This window comes from Macaca fascicularis, chromosome 19 (assembly GCF_037993035.2).
Source record: "Macaca fascicularis isolate 582-1 chromosome 19, T2T-MFA8v1.1".
NCBI classification, from domain to species: Eukaryota; Metazoa; Chordata; class Mammalia; order Primates; family Cercopithecidae; genus Macaca; species Macaca fascicularis.
Genome location: NC_088393.1, coordinates 246,125 through 266,807, shown reverse-complemented (window position 1 = coordinate 266,807; position 20,683 = coordinate 246,125). Strand labels below are relative to the sequence as shown.

Genomic DNA, 20,683 nt, shown 5'->3' with positions numbered 1-20,683 from the left:
AGATCCAGAACGTTTCCTGGACCTGGCGTTGCCGATGTCACGTAAGGGAAGGTAAAAACATTTTCATTGTGGTCACTGGGGCTCCTGAAATGGTATTTTTCCCAGTGAAAGTTTACTCATAAAAGTCTTTTAACTCAATACTATGTGAACAGGAAGAAATGTGTTGGGCTCTAGTTAAATGTCTCAGAGCCGCAGAAGTAAATGAGGGCACCTTCCGAGCACAGCCTCCCGGAGGAGGCCAAGGACGTTTGTCTGGAGGGTTTGCCATGAAGCAGGACTTGGACAGGGCTGGTCTGCCTAGGGAGGCCTCTGCCATGATGTAGGTTAGTTGAAGTAGTTGACGGGTGGTGGCTTGAGGTCGGTGGTCCCCGAGGAAGCCCCTAGCAAGGCCGGTTTCCGTGGGATGGAAAACTGCCGTTCAGTGGCTGTAATCCTGGCTTCACGGGTCTGACATACAATCCTGCCCTTGGATACTTGGATCCCAGACAGGTCAGATGGCCCTGAAAGGACATTCGGACTGTGATGGCTGCACCCATTCTCAGCATCTGTAGGGTCTCCTATGTATGTCTGTGTTTCCATTTTCTTTCAGCACAATTTCTCCCAGTGAAGTCGTGAGAAATAGAAGGAAAGGTGGAATGAAGATGTGATTGAGGAAAGTGTGGTGTGGTCTTCGACCTTATTTTGCCTTGGTTGGTGCTCAAGAACTCCACCTGACCTCAGAGCTGAGCGTTTCTGCCAGGAAGTCCTGCCTTTTATGCTACCTCGAGGCCTGTTGAGACACTCCAAGAAGCTTCGTTAACAAATTGCCTTTTCCTTTTACAGCAGTTGGATATATTTGCAGCAAAACAAAGGAATAACCCCCCAATATGGTGATGAAATGCATTTAAGTATAGATAGCATTCAGTCTTGAAGGGCCTGGGATTTTAATCATCTTTGGGTCATGTAACAAGTGGTGTTGGTGATTAAAATCTCCTGACAGCTTTGTTCTGCCACGTTCCTCAGTTTTGAATGATGATCTTCCTGGTGTTGTACCTTGGGAGGGGCGTTTGTGTCAGTAGAGAGCAGAGTGGTGGTTCCCAGAGGCTGCGAAAGGACAGAGGTGAGGCCCCTGAAGGACACTGGTCTTCCTGGTTTAGGGGTTTGGGGCTCAGCCACCTTCCTGTGTCCGTGTAAATTATACCCAGGATCATTTTCACTCGCCCCACTTTAGTTGAGTATTGGAGCTTCAGGATATGTGTGCCCACGTCACCTGGGCCGTGATCCTGGAGTTGGGTGAGACTGATTCCCTGGGTTTATAGAATTACTCTGGGATTATTGAAAACAGAAGCACTTGAGGCATTCATAATGCTATTTCCTGAACGTAATTTATGTTCAGTTCTTCAGAAACATTTATCTGAGGAAGCATCTATAATTTTTGTTTTCTGCCACTCAGTGCTAGAAAGAATTGTGCAACACTCAAGTGAGTGGCATTATTCCTCTCCCTCCACCATGCAAGCAAGATTAAAGGTACCTCTGGCTCCCCTCAATCTTCTCATCTGCAGGGTGCCTGGCATGGCAGTGTGCTGCCTTCCGTCTTCTTTTTGGGGAGAATCAGTTGTGTTTGTGTGTACTGCTCAGCTCAGCCTCGTGCAGTTGTGTGGGTGAGGAGCTTGGATGCTAGGTGACCCTCCCAGGCCTGCCTCCCACCTCCCTAGGCCTTGTTCTAAACTGACAGATAAACAGTGTGTTTTGGAAGAGGACAGCAGCAGGGCAGGAGAGAGTTTGTTCAGACTTTCTCCTCGCACTGACGTTTGAGCCTTCATCCAGCCTGGGCACTTTTACAGAGCTGCGTTTGTGTGTTGCAAACCATTCCCTCCCAGTAACCGTGCTTTCAGAGGTTTGGAAATGTGACTTAACTCATCTTCAATTTAAAGCATACTATCAAATTTTAGTGTTGAAACTGATGTATTTTATGGCCTTTATTTGATTTCTCTTGATTTTTCTTCCCATATGAGACAGGGCATCTTAAGGGACACAGCCTGGTGTTGGCCGCCTTTCCTAAGGATGGAAGTGAATTCTGAAAGCCCTTTATGTAGGCAGCGAAGGCCTCTTTTATTTTGGCCTAGTCAGGTATATAATTCTTTTTCTCTTTGGTTTTTTTGAGACAGGCAAAAAAACCTTTTTGTTTCCCAGGCAGTGGTGTGAGCACAGCTTACTACAGCCTCAACCTCCCAGGCTCAAGTGATCTTCCTGCCTCAGTCTCCTGAGTAGCCAGGACCCACAGGCACATGTTCCATGTGTCCCCATGCCTGACTTAGTTTTGTATTTTTTGTAGAGATGGAGTTTTGCAATGTTGCCCAGGCTGGACTTGAACTCCTGGACTTAAGCAGTCCAGCTGTCTCAGCCACCCAAAGTACTGAGATCACAGGCATGAGCCACCGTGCCTGGCCAAGTGTGTTTCTAATTTCAAAATTAAGAGGACACCCATCCAGTTAATTACATCTCTATTGGAACATGCTGCTTATAGTGCATTAGGAAAAATCATCCAGAACTCGGAAAAGGAGCTGGACAGACACAACCCTTCGAGGTTGTCTGATGAACCCCTGGGGTCTTTAACTACCTGGAGGGATGTACCATGTCAGACTCACTGTTGACCGGCTGAAGCCCAGGTTTCATGAGGTTATGTGTCAGCTTGTAGTACTTTCTCTGGCAGAGATACGAGTGACTTCTGCTCAGTGACAGGCTCATCTCAGGGACTTCATGGCCTGAGGGACGGCAGCCTGTTTGAGCTGATCGAGCAATCTCGCACTACCCTTATTTTCTGAAACGCCTATGAGTGACTTCTCACACGGTCTTTGAAGCGGCTTCATGCCCGCGCTCCTTGGTAATGATCGAATGCTTTTTTTGACCCCTCATCCCTTTCTTTGGGGTGTTCCAGTCTCAGTTCTCATGATGTGTTCTGCTTCTGCAGGAATTTCTGAAGCTGCTGAGTGTAGAAAGCACTGAGGAGGCTGTGCTCCCACCCCTGTGAGCCTTCCAGGCATCATCCTCTCCCCTTGGTGAGGCAGCGTCCATGACACACCGAGGAGGCTGTGCTCCTGTCCCCCGTGAGCTTTCCAGGCATCCTCGTCTCCCCTCCAGGAGGACAGGAGGAACCTTTCAAACCCTTCTTAAACTTGTTTTCATGTCTTTGTTTTAACAGTTTTCTTTGCATCGTCTCCCTTATCCAGAAGTGAGGGTGAACGCTGAGTTATTCACGGGAGTCAAGAAACCACACGCAGCCCAAAGTGACGTTTGTTTCCCTGAAATGATTTGTGTGTGTTCACCTTAAAATGCAACTCAGTAAAACAGGTGTGTTTTGAGGAATGACTTTAAATTACCTAGGTAAAAATGTGACAGTTAAATTTCATCATCTGTGTGGGTGTCCACAACCCCCTTCTGTGATTGCGTGTGAGTTTGTGACTTGTGGTTATTTTTGAAGAAAGAAAATCTGTTGTTGAGGACTTCAGATGGTGTGCTGGGATTGTGTAGGGTGGACATCGGGGGCTTCAGTGTGTGGCTTCCTTGAAGAGGTTCAAATTAAGGCTGAGAGTCCCCACTCCAAAATGCTCCAAAACCTGAAACATTCTGAGCTTCCTCATGACACTCGAAGGAAATGCTCTTTAGAGCACTCTGGATTTCAGGCTGGGGATGGTCAACTGGAAAGTGAAATATTGCAAGACCCTTCTGGCCCCAGGAGCTTGGATAAGGACATGGAGGGGGCCTGTGCCAGGTATCCCTGGAGTGCAAGGCAGCCTGGGCTCTGTGAACTGGTTTTTTGTAGGAGCCACAGAAGGGAAAAGAGGGTCAAAGTGGCCACGCCTGGCTCCTGAGAAGGCTGGACCAGAAGGAGGTGGATGCGGAGGACAGCAGTTGAGTCCCCAGCATCCGGGACTCCTGTCCCTGGTGGAGTTGAGAGCCTCCTCTAGTTGTGACCTCTCCGCTGTCAGCAGCCACTGAGGCCTGAAGGGAGAGGGGGCTGAGGAGAGGAGGAAGGATAGGCCTGCTTCTGGAGAGGGCCAGCATCGTCCTGTGCTAGCCTCGTTTGTTACTCCTGCGTCCAGTGTGCACGGCCGTGCCTCGTGGTGTAGCGGTTCCCGGGATGCACAGCGCTCTTGTCTGCAGTAACGTCTTTGTCTCCGACCCTTGGAGGCAAGTTACCTTTTTCTCCAGTGAAAAGAGGTAGAAAATCTTACAGAAATGCATTTGCTCTAATGTCTGTTTTCCAATAAGACATGGTCGCTTAGGCTAAATCTTTGTGAGGTCAAGACAGGAGGATCACTTGAGGCCAAGGGGTTGAAGACCAGCCTGGACATCATAGCAAGACCCCATCTGTATAACAGAAGTTAGCTGAGTGTGGTGGTGCGTGCCTGTGGTCCCTGGTACTCTGGAGGCTGAGGTGGGAAGATCACTTAAGGCTACAGTGAGCTGCTATTGCTCCACTGTACTCCAATCTTGGCGACAGAGCCAAGACCCTGTCTCAGAAAGAAAAGTTAAAAAAAATCCAGAAATGTTATTTTCTTTTAAAATCATCCCAAAAGAAAAATCGTTTTTTTCTAAGAATGTAAAGGGTAACTGATACGATTCTTTCCTTGCATTGTTTCTCCTTTTCGAATATTTACAGTAGTCCGTCCACATCGTCTCTCATCTCATTACAAAGCAGCAGGTGTCTTTGAGGTTAGTGGTGTTTCTCTGTGTCGCACCTTGGAGAACAGCCAGCATGAAACCTCTTACCACGATCGTGCACATCGTTTGTAGTCCCAATTAAAATCCTCTCCAGAGACGCCTGTGCTGCTTATTATAGCAGAACTTTGGTTGTGCTGAAATGTGCATTCAGCTAATGGTTTTAAGTTCATATCTGAGATGATGCTGTATAATTCCTGAAGCATATGGGATCAGTAATGATTGAAGATAATTCTGGCTGATGTCATTTGGAGGATATTTTTCACTTCAAGTTAAAACTTCCTTCGCGATAGTCATTTTGGGATTCATTTAACTATGTGCTTTATTTCATAGCTCAAATTTTCATTAGTCATTTCATACCATAGGATTTTGAAAGCAGATTTGGCAAAACCTTTCTAACAAAATGTTTGCTTATGATGTCCCAAGGAACAGCACTCAGAATTGCTGGTAACTGTGGTACATTTTAAGGCTGACGATAGAAGTCACTTGAATGGTAAGGGCTGCTTTGTGAGGCAGATGGGGTTTGAATCCCGACCCTCCTGATATGCAAGCCCTGACCGTGGCCTTCTCTCCTCTCCCCTGGGAGATGGGAAGGTGCCAGCATCTACCTCACAGGCCGTCCTGAGAACCTGGGACTAAGGGCTTGTGTTCCTCTTGCAGGTGGCACAGACGTGGGGGCTTGACGATACACACACTGCAGGCTGCCAGTGTCAGGGTAATCCAGTTTTAGTCATAAAGGTGGGATTTGCTTTGCTCCCCGGCAGACCAGGTGCGGTGCTGCTGTTGTAGCAGGTGTGTGGATCCTCTTGGGTGGTCCTCAGGTGGACAAGGAGTCACCGATTCTGATTCCCAGTGTTAGATGTGAGGGGACCATGGACCTCATGTGTTCAGAGGGGAGGAGTAAAAAGCTTCCCTTGTATTTCCAGAACTGTCTATCCCAGGAATACCAAACCACTGGCTTTCACCTGACGCTGTCGTAGGTGACACTGTCTGGAAATGAGGACTCATGTTCCGCATCCTTGAGCCAGTACCCGTCTCCCTCCAGGGCCGTGGCCCATCCCTCCTCATTTCGCTGGGTTGCCAGCCTGGGGATCTGTAAGCCCAGTGACGTCTCCGGTCTCGGCCCCCACTCCCCGTGGGGATAGGAGGTGGCTTCAGGAGGCTGGTGATGAATGCCTGAATGAAGCCGACTTGTGACTGCAGTTCTGTCTAAGGGCCTCCCCGGGTGTTAGACGTCAGTAAATGACACCTGTGTGTGGATCTCATGTGATGAGAGAAACAGTGGGGGAAACCAAAGCTTGTGGAGTCTACAGGTTCTGAACTTGGAGGTGTGTGCACCTGTGTACTTGGTGAGGGGTGTGACGTCCGGAATGAGTGTGCACGTGTGTCACGTTTGTGCATGTGTGGTTGAGTGTATTTAGCAGGTGTGGGTGGAGTGAGCATGTTCATGTGTGTCGTATGTATTTGAGGGTGTGTGTGGAGTGTGTACACGCATCATATTTGGTGAGTGTATTTGAGGGTGTGTATGGAGTACATACATGCGTTTGCGTGTATACTATTGGGTGAAGCGGTGGCATGTGTGGAGTAAGCATGCACACGTGTATGCTGTGTGTGGGGTTTCTAAGTGGTCCTCCCCTGAGCCTGCTCCTGGGCCCTGCTGTCCTGGCAGCTTTACAGTTTGGTGCGTCTTTGATTCTGGAAGATTCTGGAACCAAATTCTGAAGCTGTGATCACAAACTTGCAGCCCTGGAGGACGCTGGCTCGTGGAGCCGGCACGAGGGTCTCTGTGCTGGCCTCTCCCTGGGCTCTGTCCACAGAAGAGCATGTCCGATGATTGAGCTGTGCGGGTCTGTGGCTCCCCAGCCTCGAGTCAGCCCTCGGTTCTGTCCCACCTCTGTTTTTCTTGCTGAGGGGCTCCGGGAAGTGGTGCCTGGGATGGCGTTTTCACCCTGGGGTTGCTTCGCCAGCTGCCCAGGTGCTGGCTGCCTGAGCCCTGCTGCCGTCCTGGGTGGACGGGGCTGTCGCGGGGACATCCCTGAGCACCCGCGGGAAGGCAGGTTTAGGAAGTGCCAGAGGTGAGTGGCTTCCTCTCACACTTGATTTTCTGGAAAGTTCTGGGTCTCCTGTTTTTCCCTAAGGGAAGTTAGAAACTGAGTTTGTCTTGAGGGGAACGTCTTTGCAGAGTCTGCTGTTTGAATGTTCCCCAGGTGTGGAATACTCGGGGCCATATGTGTTTGGGAACATCCGTGTCCTGAGCGAATTCAGTAAGGAATGGAGAGAGGCCTCCTATCAGCTTGGCCTCTGTTTCCAGCTTGTTGAGGGTTGACGGCTGCTGGTATCCCAGGGAGAGTTAAACACTGGGCGGTGTGGGATGGGAATGTTTGCTCTGACAAGGACAGTGGGAAAGCATCTAAACAAACGTCGCTGTTCTCCGGGCTCCTCGGGGTCGAGCTTGTTTTGTGGTGTTGAGGGAAAGCTACCCTTGTTCCTGTTCCTCACCATTTGACAGGTGTCCAGGACACGTTTCTCTGGATAGGTGATGCGCGTGAGTGGGGGTCAGGTCGCAGGCTCCGAGGTTATTTGGGACCTGTCAACTGATTTCCTGAACACGCAAGTGCTTGGTAAAGATGTTCCTGATTAGCTAAAACATTTCAAGAGGACGTGATAGCTGGTGGTTGTTTAAAGACTATCACAATTTTCCTGTTACTTTTTAAATGCCTGTTGAATAAGGGAGGATTCACGTATTTTTATTTTCCTGTCTGCATACTTGATATTTTGTTTTTTGTTTTTCATGTGGGTGTGCAGTTAACAGGAATTAGAAGCAGTCTCAGCTCTGGGGAGATTTCATGGCCGCCTCAGTCAGTGCTGAAGGGAGGCAGGGATTCGGGGGCTACCTCCTCCACAGGAAGGACACCAAGGGCCAGAGGTCAGCAATCTCAGTGAGGTCACAAAGACGGGAACACCCAGCACCCTGGCCCATGTGCCTCTCCTTCACCTTTGTCTCTGCTCAAAGCTGCTCTCCTGGGTCATCACTGGTGATCTCTAGGTGCGTGCTTGCTTCTTGCAGAAGTGGTGTCTGGCTGTGGTCAGTGTGGGCCCTCAGGACTTCCCTGTTTTTGGCTCACATCAATATTGGGCAGTGGTGTATGTTTGCTTTGGAGTGGTAGATCCGGTGGATTTTGGCTTTGCCAACTCCTTTAATACCTGTTCTCCTAGGTGCTGGGACCCTCTCCTAAGCCGTCTGTTCTCCTAGGTGCTGGAGCCCTATCATAAGCTGCATGTTCTCCTAGGTGTTGTGACCCTTTCATTAGCTGTGTGTTCTGCTAGGCGCTGGGACCCTATCGTAAACTGCTTGTGAGAGATCTCGGAGGTGCTCCTTATGAGGATCCGCTGCCTGACCTGAGGTGGAACAGTTGCAATTCAAAACCACCCCCCAGAAAAACTGTCTTCCATGAAACCCATCCCTGGTGCCAAAAAGGCTGGGGGACAGCTGGCCTAACGCGGGCTAAGATGTCAGTAGATTTTTGGACTTGGGCCTCAGTTGAAGAGGATTAGATTTTGAAAGGTGGGGTTTGAAGGCTTCTAAAGGGCAGGTTTTCATCTCCAGTGGGGCCTGGCCAGAACTGGGTAGAACTGACCCAGAAGCTGACAACTAGTCAGGCTGGCTCACTGCCTGTGTCCTGTGTGTGCAGCCTTGCTGTTTATTCAATTGTCTGGTGGTGGTGTGGATTCCATTCACAGCCTCAGAGTAGTGGAAGCCATTACTTCAAGGCTGACCTTATTTATCAAAAAGACATGAAAATCATTTAGTATAAATCTTCCAGATACCTGTATCCTTTCTTTTCCCAGAGGCTTTTAAGTATTGCAACTTAAAAATCTTCAAAAATATCTTTAAAGGAAAACCTCTAAATATATTTTTGATGAGCACCCTTGAGAGCTTTAATATGTGAAGTAAATTCCCTTGACTTTTGTATTCCTAGAAACTCGTTCAAGTTTGCAGATGACTTTGTATTTTGTCAACAGTGGCCACTGGTTGGTGACCATCACACCTGCCGTGTATCATTTAGAAAGTTAGATGTGGATGTATTAACTTTTCAGACACACAAACACATGGGCTGTTTGTTTTTGGTTTTGATTTTTTTGGTTTTTTTTCTCCCCCCAGCTGAATTCAAGAAAGGGAAACAAGCAGACAGAGTAAGTACCAGAAAGCGTCTAAGTGGCTGGGTGGGGGATCCTCCTATGGTGTTGGATTGTGTTCTGCCAGTTATCGCTACTCGAAAAGCTGACCCTGAAACGGCTGGCATTGTCCTCACCCTGGGACATTCGTCTGTCTCACCAGAAAATGAAGAATCTGCCAGAGTACTGTGAGTCAAATTCAGTCAGAAATCGATTAACTAAGAGGCTTTGTCTCAAAGGCCAAAACATGAGGACACATTTTTAATTTTTAAGGAGTGCTTCCTTGTGAGTCAGTTCTGACGTGTACTGCATTAGGAAACCTCTGAACTTCCACGGTCAGGCCCAGAACTCTGAGGGAAAGTGGTTGTGCCCTTCCCACTGTTTTTGTCACTAGCTGTATTGATTTCCTTAAAACCCTTTTTATATGAGTTCTATTATAGTTTGAAAAAAATTCACTTAGGTAGAACTGGAAGCGTTTGCGCCGTGTTAATACTCATGACCCGTTCTTGGTCTCGGTATATGTGTACTGTATAAATGTACATGTGTGTATGTGGTGTACACATACTACGTGTATTTCCACTGTGCATGTATTTACAGTGTATAGGTATGTACACTACATTTGTGTCCTACACACGTGCATGCTGTAGGCATGCATGTACATGTGTATATGTGTGTATGGGGATGATTATATGCACACTAGTTGGACACCTATCTGTTCTACATGTGTACATACATGCATGTATTTAATGCCATATACATACCTGTGTACGTGCACCATGTGGGTATGTGCACATTATTTCTGCAGATGTATATATACATATGTGCACACAAGCATGCATGTACACTATGCACACTGAATAAACTTCTGGATATGTACACAATAATACGTATACATGCTGCATATGTATGTACACTATTGCATATGTGTATACGTTTTATATGTTAGTGTACTGATGTACATTGTATACATGTGCATATGTGTACACTGCGCATGTGTATGCATGCTGTAGTGCACTTACGTACATTGGATAAGAATGTATGTTATATGCATGTGTATACATATAGCAAATAGCATACCTGTGTACATACGGATGTGCATGTGTATGCCATATGCATGTACATACAGGTTATAGTATACCTGTGTACACTGTATGCATATAGACGTGTGTACATGCTCTGCATGTACATACATGTTAGCATACCTATGTACATTTGCTATATGGATGTGTGTATGCTCTATGCTTGTACACACGTAGTGAACTTGTTTGTACACTATATATATTTGGATGTGTGTACACTCTATGCATGTACCCTACATGGATCTGGATGTGTGTGCACTCTGTACGCACATAGTGCACTTATGTACACTCTACGTATTCGGATGTGTGTACGCTCTATGCAGGTACACGTGTTACAGTGTGCCATATACGTACACTATGTGGATGTAAATGTGTGTGTGCTCTATGGCACCAGGAATAGGGCTCCCGCAGGGATCCAAGAACGCACCATCTCGCTGGCACCGGAGCGTGTAGGATGAAAACAGTTGTTTGTTACAACCTATTTGAAATTTGGCAGGTTACTCTACCCTTCGCAACGATTTAGGAACAGTCACTTCATTGATGTGTGTGTTCCTGAAATCATAAACAGCTCTGTGAGGTGTGTCTCATCCTCAGACGAGAGAGGGAACCGAAACAACAATGACTCGGTCACTTAAGTGAGGTAGAACTAACATAGCAGCTGTCTAGCTTTCTGTATTGTAACTTTGTCAGCAGCTCAATGAGAAATCGGCACTCATCAGGAAATGTGTCCACTTTCTACTGTTCTTTATTCGTGGCGTATTAACTGCCTCGTGTTATTCCTCACGATGTAGCAAAATCCCTCCTAGAGTTGTGAATATAAACAGTTCATGACAAATGTAGTATCTTCTTTGTTAACACTGAAAACGATATGTAAGTTCATCTTTAGATATTGTTTGGAAGGATGAGAAGGAAGATGTTTAGGACAAAAGAATAGAGAGCTTTCAAGTAAACAGGGAAAATAAGGACTTTGTGCAAAATATTTCCAAATTTGAAATTTGAGAATACTAAATCTCACATCTAAGATCATAGGTAGTTTTTATTTTGGGGGGGGGGGGGTTAAAATTAGTACTTGGTGTTCCATGCCTTTGGGAATTTCAGTCCTGATGGAGGATTGCAAGAATAATCTGATTTTTCAGAACAGAAGGACAGTCTGTCTCAAAGGTAAATTCCAGGTTCTACCATAGAGAAATAGAAATTGCTGTCAACTTTCTGTAAGGTTCTTCAGTTCTTTCCTCTTCTGTGGTTAAAAAACCATCTCTGGGTTTAGTCTCAGCCAAGTTCCTCTTATGAGTTTGCCTTACATTTCACACAGCTGTTGAGAGTCTTCATCATTCGTAGTTAACTTGTTAAAAGCAAAACCTTGTACTAGTTAGATCTGGGCACCTTGAAGGCAGGGGTTTGTTTTATATTTTTAATAAGCAGCAGGGTGATGGCAGGGCTAGGGCCCTTCATCCCATCATGCATTCCTCTGAGCTTTCAGAGCTCTCACTGCATGCTGAGTGGTGTTGGCTGTTTAGGGTTTAAATAGGATAGACGAGGCTCTGCGACTTGGGACGCTCTTACCACCTTCATAGAGAGCTTGGTGACAGTTTAGCATGACAGTTTGTGCCCGTGCTGTGTATACTTTGTTACAGCCTCACAAAAAGGGTATTGATTTAAACATGACTAATTTCTTCATGTTTATTTTTGCCTTTATTCCTAGTTACAGTCCTGATAATTTTTCTTCCTTTAAAATCTTGCTAATGGCTAGTGAATTAGTGATAAACTGTATTTACGTGTTCTCTAAATCTAGCGATTTAATTGGAGGTCATTCTTCTTGTACCATGTGTCAGTGCTATGTCAGGATGGCTCAGTTTTACATTGTCAAAGGATTAACTACAGCAGGATGCAGCCTTACTGGAAATTGCTCGTTTATGAAATACAGGCACTTTATTTTTTGTTATACTCGAGGTGTGTTCCAATGTAAACATTTTGAGCCGTGTTAGAAGGATATACAAGATTGTAATGAAGAAAGCAGCAACTTGATCAAGTACTAGCTAATGAATTTTATGTTTTAAGTATATGGACTGTGGACCTTGGCAATCAGTTCTCATCTTGACCTTTTATTGTTTTATTAGAATCTTGCTCTGTCACCCAGGCTGGAAGGGTGGAGCCCAGGAGTACGATCTCCATTCGCTGCATCCTCTACATCACAGGTTCAAGCGATTCTTATGCCTCAGCCTCCCTAGTAGCTGGGGTTACAGGGTGTGTGCCACCATGTCTGGATAAATTATTGTTAGTAGAGATGGGGTTTTGCCATGTTGGCCAGGCTGGTCTGCAACTCCTGACCTCAAGTGATCCACCCACCTCAGCTTCCCAAAGTGCTGGGATTACAGGTCTGAGCCACCATCGCTGGCCTGACCTTCTGTTCTAATATTGGTTATTCAGTCTCGATGATAGCACCCGGTTGTATTAACTTGGGGTAGAAAGCACAATTGCAATGAATCTGGTTGTGTATATACGTGCTGACTTAACGTTCATGGCAGCACTGTGAGGTGGGCATTGTTCCTGAAGGAAGGCCGATGGGCAAGTCGGGGCTTAGATACGGGACTTGTGGGCACTCACTGCTGTCCCATGGCTGAGATCAGGCCTGTCTGTCGCCTGTACCCTGAACTCTAAACACACAAACGAGCAACTGTCAAGAGTCGGTGCTCGAGTGTGATGTGGCCTGTGGTGTTTGCCTCGCAGCGCTGCTTTGGCTCGGGGTAACAGGGCAACAGCTCCCTCCCTCGTGCGGCTGCCTGGGAGTCCCAGGAGAACCCACTGATACCGTTTATAAATGCCGGACATTGAGCGTTCTCCTTGGTACCAGCACATCTGGAATTGGACAGCTCGGTTAGATTCTCGGCCAGCAAACCTGTACAAGAGTGTGTGAACTCTGCGTTTGCTTCGCCCGGACAAAGGTGAATTCCCGGTCACTACTGGATGGCAACAGGTGTGGCCTCAGGAGCAGCACGGAGACAGGCACCCGGGTGCAGGAAGAGCATCTGCAAGAGGGGGTGGGGAAGGTGACAGACGCACGTGCGAGTTTAGCTGTTACCGTGGGTGGGGGGTGGTTGGGTAAGACCAGATTTTCTCATTGTTGCCCCTTTCTGAAAAGGACCCTGAATTGACTTCTCTGTGGCTCCTCGCGCCTCCTTGTCAGGTTGGAGGAGACTGCTCCCCTGGCTCAGGCCCTGCTTGCGGCATCACGGAAGCTGCTGTTGCTTGCCCTGCCCTCCCTGTGACGTCCTCTGTGCTGTTGTCCGGGAACAGTTCTACCGAGCAAGCTTGGACTCTGCTCCCTTCTGCTCTTGGATTTCGTGTCTGGAAGGCTTGTGTTCTTTCCTGATTTTTGATGATGCTGAGCTATGTTTTTGCAAGGATCACACGTGCCTATAGCAGGGAGAATCCCCTTTGCAATTTTAACATCTTGACGCTCTCAAGCAGAGCTTGCTATCGAAGTTGACAGCCTCCTGTGTTTTTATTTTGGCAGAAACTGAATTTCAGTCCTAGGACAGCTTCAGCACACTTCATCCATCCTAGCTCTTCTCTCTCACTGCTCCCCTCGTGTGTGGCAGAAATCATATGCCCTGAAGTTTACCAGTCCCTTCATTTGAAAATCAGTTAATGTATGTGATCCTCATGAGAATTTTACTTTTTATAAAAGCAATCGCAAAGACTGGGTTTTGCGAAACCAGTGTTTTATGTGTATATTAATTGCACTCACAATAAGCTTTGTCTTCTAAATATTTCATGTTTCAGATTAGCCCTGGAATCATGCCCTGGAGTAGTTTTGCTTTTCCGCTTTTATTTTTCGCTAAGGTAAAGTTGAGAACATTGTGATATTAGATGTAGTGAGTCCTTTTAGTTTCTTCTATGTCTGTTTTCCTTTAAGCCAGAACCAGCAGACTGATACCAGTTTGTGAGCACCTGGCATCTCCCAGGCCTTTCCTGGGTCTTCCCTCCGCTGTCTTGTGGACAGAACAGTCATTGGTGGAAGATGAACTTGAGAATCTGTGTGTGGAATTAAGTAAATGTCATAGCTCTCTTCTGTGACAAACTGAATGACATTAAGCCCAGTAAATTGTAACAGCAGACTTTGCACATACAAAGCATTGAACACCAGGAAGGTAACCAGGCTGCGATGTTTCTGGTCCTGCACAAGACCTCCGGTATCACAGCGCATTTAACATACTGGCAGCATTGAGTGTTTGAAAATGTTGTGTACGTACCATGTCCGTGATTTTCGAGGGCCTGGATAAACACCTCTGGTTATCGCAATCTTTATCAATGGGAGCTTAAGGTTAGTACTGGGGCAGACTGTGTTTTAAAGAATTAAGGTGTCTCGAGTATGTTTCAGTTTTCCCATGAAGAAGAAACATGTCAGCTGTTCTTTCCTGGACTGTGGCTATCACAGTGCCCCACCACGGTCAGTCACATGTTTACTTCCCCTCCATTTAACCGGGCTGGGCTTGGGCCAGAGTACTTCGGTTGTCAAATGTCATATGAGGCTGAGGAACTGTCTTCTGCTTCATCATTAGCTTATGGAAACACTGTTTTCCAAAGCATACTCTCCTTTATCATTTGTGTTTATATAAAATAATGGAATGGTTATTTTAACTGTGCAGTTTCCTATGTTTGGTTATTTAATTGCGGAAAGATAATGGTTTTATTTTGCTAAAATCTGTGCTAGGAATTGTGCAAAATCTTTGTGAAATGCCCAGTTTACTAGCTTAAGTTATAGATCTTTGTATAGAAAAGAAAAAGCTTATTGCTACAAGGAGCATTGTCTTTATCGATGCAAAAAGCTTTAAACTTATTGGCCGTGTAGTAGGTAAAAATGCATCAGAATGTGACGAAAATTGAGAAAAGCATTGAAGTTTTAAAATCTGCTCTGCAGTTTTCTTCAACTCCCTTGCAAGATACTTAATTTGAATAAAAGACAGAATAAAGTGTTCCCACTGAGGAAAGTGGCAGGAGGACTGTTTAGAATGTGTTCTGAATCTGAGCAGTCCTGCCACACTCGTCTGTGATGTGGTGGTGTCCATGGTGTCACTTTTACAGAACTTTAAGAATGCCTCTGTGAATAAAATACATTTTATTCTTAGTATTTCTGTTTTGAGTTTTGAGGTGTGTAAAACATGTTAATGGTTTCTTTCCCTTACAGAATTTGCTTGTTCTTTTTTTTTTAAAAATGCCTACAAGACTCTGAAGCACATTAATCGCTTAAAAAGGAAAGAAAAAAAAAAGGGCCAGGCGTGATGGCTCACGCCTGTAATCCCAGCGCTTTGGGAGGCCGAGGCGGGCGGATTGCTTGAGCCTCGGAACTCGAGACCCAGGGAACCAGCCTGGGCAACCTGGTGAAATCCCATCTCTACGGAAAACACACAAATTAGCTGGGCATGATGGCTGCACACCTGTAGTCCCGGCTACTCCAGAGGCTGAAGAGAATCGCTTGAGCCTGGGAGGCGGACCTTGCAGTGAGTGGAGATCACGCCCCTGCTGTCAAGCCTTGACAGAGTTGGGACCCTGTCTGAAAAACAGCAACGTTCATAACGTATGGGTGAACTGCCCGGCTGCTCTGTCTAGAGTAGAATAAATCTAATTATGTTTTTGCCTTTTATTAGCATTGAAATTTTCTTAATTATCCCTTTGTTTTCATTACATTGTAGCAATATATTGCCGCTTAGAGTCTGGAACAAGTAGGCTTCTCTGGATCAGGTTCTTACTGGATGGCTAAAACTTAGAATGATTTTTCCCTTCCTTGGATGTGACTTATAGAACTTTGCCTTTTGAGGTGATGTGCTGCATTTGATAGCGGACACAGGAATGCCCGAAGAATTCACTTACAGGGCTAAAGTATACGTGTTTTGTAGTGTTTCCCTCCTAGAATGAAAACGGTACCTCTCATTTGTGGGTCGATGATGCTATTTGCTGAAAACTTTTAAAATTTTATTTATTTTATTTTTTTCAGACGGAGTCTTGCTCTGTCGCCGAGGCTGGAGTGCAGTGGTGTGATCTTAGCTCTCTGCAAACTCCGCCTCCTGGCTTCACGCCATTCTCCTGCCTCAGCCTCCTGAGTACGTGGGACTACAGGTGCCCGCCAGCACGCCTGGCTAATTTTTTGTATTTTTGGTAGAGACGGGGGTTTCATCGTGTTAGCCAGGATGGTCTCGATCGCCTGACCTTGTGATCTGCCTGCCTCCTCCTCCCAAAGTTCTGGGATTACAAGCATAAGCCGCCGCCCCCGGCCAAATACATGTTTGTTTACTGCCTCAGTCCTCCGTTGGGTAGCCCTGTTCTTCGTCGGATATTCAGGGAGCGGGGGCATCTTGAGTCTTGAAAGGTGTGCTCTGCGAGATGGGAATCTTCCGGCTGCTTATTTAGGGAATCCTGCCGGCTGTCATTTACTGGAGAGCGCAGTTTCCTGGCTGCCCTGGTCTTTGAGGGGAGGGAGACTGAGGGGTCATTTTCCCACCTGGACCAATGTGTTTATTAAACCTGGTTTGTGTATCATTTGGATCTTTTTATGAAGGAAAAGCTACATCTGTGACTTTCAGATGAGTGGAAGTCATGTTAAAAAAATATATATAAATATAAATATAAATATATATATATATATATATATATATATATATATATATATATATGCTACTATGGAGAAGTTTTGTCCTTGTGACCTGTGAATACAGTCACAGGAGAGCAGAATGTTCACGGTGTGGGTGCTTACAGTGTACATGCAGAGTCACATTCTTCACTAGTATTACGTTAAAAGGTGACAAATAAGAGAAAAATATTTTGCTCATTACAACGTCGGTAAGAAGCTGGCAGCACTCTTGTTTTTGGAGGGGTGTGAAGGGAATATTGAGAAAGTGTCATCAACATTAGACTCGCCCACTCTGCAAATCCTGTGCCAGCTGGAGTGAGGACCCCGTGATGGAAAGATGCACCCCTCTGCCCGGAAGGAGTTGAATCTTTGTAGCGCTCAGGACGCATGGTTCATCTCTATATAAAGGCAGAGTGTGAAACGCCGTGGAGGCTGAGAGAAGCGATGTGGTTAGCAAGTATGAGTGAGACGTTTGGGGCTTGTTAGCACCTGGCGTGTGTGCAGCAAGCTTTGCTATCTGCACATGTGTGATCCTTAGAACACTGGCGTCTGGAACCGTGGGGGCTGTCGAGGGCCCCAGCTCCCGGCGGGCTGAGGAGTTCCCTGTTACCACCAGGATAACCGTGATTTTGAAGGCTGTCACTCAATCCCAAGTCCTGGAAGGGGCTCCTTTCAGAGAGGAAAACACCCCTAGAGCCTCGGGCAGAATTCAGTGATTTTTCTTATAATGTTGCTTAGATTTCGCAAACATGAAACCAAGAACATATTTCAGAATGCTTATGGTTCTTCTGTAACCATGGAAACAAAGTAAGTTGCAGTCGATGGACAGTTTGCGGAAGCTGAACTGCCTACATCGTGAGCACGGCGCTCTCCCTACCGCCCTGGGCCTTGCTCCGGTTTGCTGGGGAGGCTTTGCAGGGCCTCTTGGCTGGGATACCTCTGTCATGTCCCATGTTGCTACCCCTGGTCACAGCCATACTGCTGGGCACCTGCGCCGTGAGGTCACTGAGTGGACACGGAGCCGCGGGGCAGCAGCTGGTCAGGAGGTGGCATCCACATGGTCCGAAACAGGTTTCTGTTCATTAAGAATGATCATTGCCATAGAAACAGAGTGAAAGAAAACTCTACTGACCTGAGAATGCGTCCGCTGAGTTGCATAGGGAAGTGCAGTGAGGAAGGTGAGGGCTGAAAGGAAATGAGGGAGGGAGAGGAAAGGAGAGAAGGGAAGCGAAAGGGGGAGGGCGGATGGGAGTGAAGAGGGAGATGGAGGAGGAAGAAGAGAGAGGGCGTGGGCAGGAGCCTGGGAAATGTGTCCCAGAGCCGGTTCCTGACCGTCGTGGGTGCGTCAGAGCTGATCTTCCAGGAGAGGTGGCCTGGGAGGGTTGACCCTTAGGAAGTGAGGGCCAGGGGGAGCTGATTTTTTGGCCCTCAGCGGGGCTGTTGTTGACCTGAGATACAGTCGATAGTTTTCCTGAAGAGATCGTCTGCACAGCCACCATTTGCTGCCAGGTTGGAGACAGAAGTACTCCTCCCCATGGATTCTTTCTAGTTTGTGGATTTTTCCCAGTTTACCTGAGCAGCCTGTCAGTGGAAATGTCGGGGATTACTAACATGTCTCCATCCTACAGAGCAGTCGACCAGCTTCCGATCCTGTAGTTGTTGGGGGCACCATTCCGGTCCTGTCAGTGCCGGCCCAGCGTGGAAGCCGCAGCCCGAGGCGCTGGGAAACCTGCGGGGCTGTCACTGCCAGGATTCTGATGGGAATCGAGCACTGGAAGAAAGATGTCCTTAGGGCAGAGCCTGGCGAGGAGGGGGTGCTGCTGTTGCAGCAGTACATGGAATTTCAAATGACAAATGAAACAAGCTTTTAATTATGACCAGAGCCCTATGCTCTGCGTTTCTTCAAATGGAAATGTTGTGCTGAAATGAATTTGCTGTTAATCGGTTGCCTCATGCAAGACGCAAGACGGAGGGCTGGGAGCAAAGTAGAACGTGGACTTATCTACAAAGCTTCCTCCTCCCAGACTATCATCAGTTGGATGGTGCTACACAGGAATATGTGAGAATTCGTGTGAGAAAGGTGATGGGTGCAGACCTGTGTGACCGGCAGGTGTGGGGGAGGTTTGAGAGAAGCTTTTGGCTGAAGTGATGTCAGATGCAGGTGCTGAAGTGTGATGTCTGTCTGGATGGAAGAGCACACACGCCTCTGGGCTGCGGGAAACAGATAAAGGAGGAGGTGGACAGACGTGAGTCGTGTCTTAGGAATGGTAGCAATTCAGGCAGACCCAGGATCAGGCTCCCACGGGGGAGGAGTGGATATCAGGACCCAGGGAGCGTGGGACGGGGGTCATGCCCAGGCCTCTGCGGGTCTTGCTCTTGTGTCAGCAGGGCCCTGTGCTTGCCCTCCTTAAAACTTTCCTGATCCATAAAACGGGCACGACAAAATCCACCTTGTGACACTGAAGCTTAAATGAGATGAGGTACATGGTGTCTTCCTTCCCTTCCTGACACATCCTAGACTCACAGCTATGGTAGCAGCGACAGGCTGGATGGAATGCTGGAGCCGCTTTGCGCCTGGTGAAGCCACATGGATTTGTGCAGTGCTGGCGACTGTCTCTGAAAGCCTTTGGTCATGGCAGTGGCAGCCTGGAGTGGCTCTTGGCATACTTGAGTCTGTGGAGTGCAAGGTTGACTGGAGCTCCGAGGCCATTGATACTATCCAGGGGTGAGCTGATGAGGCCCTAAAACATGGGGGGAAGGCCGAGAGGACTTGGCTGCCAGAAGCATTGTAGATTTCTGGCTTCGAGAACTTGCTGACTTATGGACATAGGAAGGTAAACCCAGATGGCTCCAAAATTGTAAGTCCAGAAGAAAGGTGAGAGGGTACAATTGCTGACTAGGTCATGGTTGCCCTGTCCCTTTGTTTCTGGCCATCGTTTCTCCTCCCTCCCCCTGCCTTTGTGGGCTGGAGGGCCTGAGCCTGCACAGCGGTCTATTTCATGATGACAATGGCCGATTATTACCCTGCAGTAAGAAGTCTCTCCATTTTATTTGGCAGCAGTAGTTAAATAAATTTAAGGAGTGATGGTGTAGTAGTATTTGTTTTGTTTGTGCTTTTTTTTTTTTTTTTTTTAGTGTCATTTAACTGAATGTTATTTCCAATTTCACTGATCACTTTGAGAGGCCAAAACATGCTTTGATTTGCTATTTTGTGTTTGAGCTAGTTTATTGCCTCACAGGAATGCCAAGTATTCTGTTGTCACACATCATTAAGTATCTCAAATTGTGTTACTATAATACTTAGCTGAATTACCTCCCTTATTTTGGCTTTTAAAAATCTAAAATCTGTGTGAAACACAGGATGGTGCATCTCCATTGAGGGTTGTTGTGAAGTGTGACTTTTGCTGGCATGCTTGAGAATCAGTGACATTATTTTATAGAAACACTTTGTAACTGACAGCAAAGCTAGAAGCTCCTGTAAAGGGCAGAGTAGGCAACGTGTTATGCTTTGAGGGCCACAGAAGTCTCTGCATATATTTCTTTTGTGAAAACTTCAACGTGTAAAAATCCCTGGCCAAAGCTCGGTCGGGGATCATGGTTTGCAGACCCTTAACAGCAGCTTAGCTGAAAGCTGGTCTCCCATGCGGTGAGCAGGAGCCTACCTCATTGCTTCAGCCAGGAAGATGCTGCCCTGATGCTGGAATTTACTTCAAACAAACTTGAAAGCTCTGGCACCGCTGCTCATTTCCATACTGTTGCAGGCTATCTAAAATACGGAGGATGCCGTGGCGTTTTGATTTTGTTACTCCTCTTGAACGGCTCTGAGATGGCTCATCGCGAGTTAGACATTTGCAGAAATGATCAAGCAGAGCTGCAGTCATCTTGCAGATCAAGTGAAGTTTTTTCTGAAAACTCGTTACAGGCTTAAATTTCTGATCCCATTCCATCCACTGATCTTGTATGATTGGTTTCTTTTTGTACCCATTTGGGTCTATGAAGCGTCTCCCCACCGTGGTAGAAATTTAGCTCTGATTTTGTGCATGAGTCGGTATCCTCACTCCTCATCTGCGAGGAGAAAGCGCTGCAGGTCCTGTGTGGT

General features: G+C 46.9%; 1 protein-coding gene across 3 annotated transcripts in view; it reads right to left on the bottom strand.

Annotated features, from left to right (window-relative positions):
- LOC135968371 (uncharacterized) overlaps positions 1–20,683 on the bottom strand; it is a 239,494-nt gene that overhangs the window by 44,526 nt on the left and 174,285 nt on the right. The window lies entirely within an intron of this gene.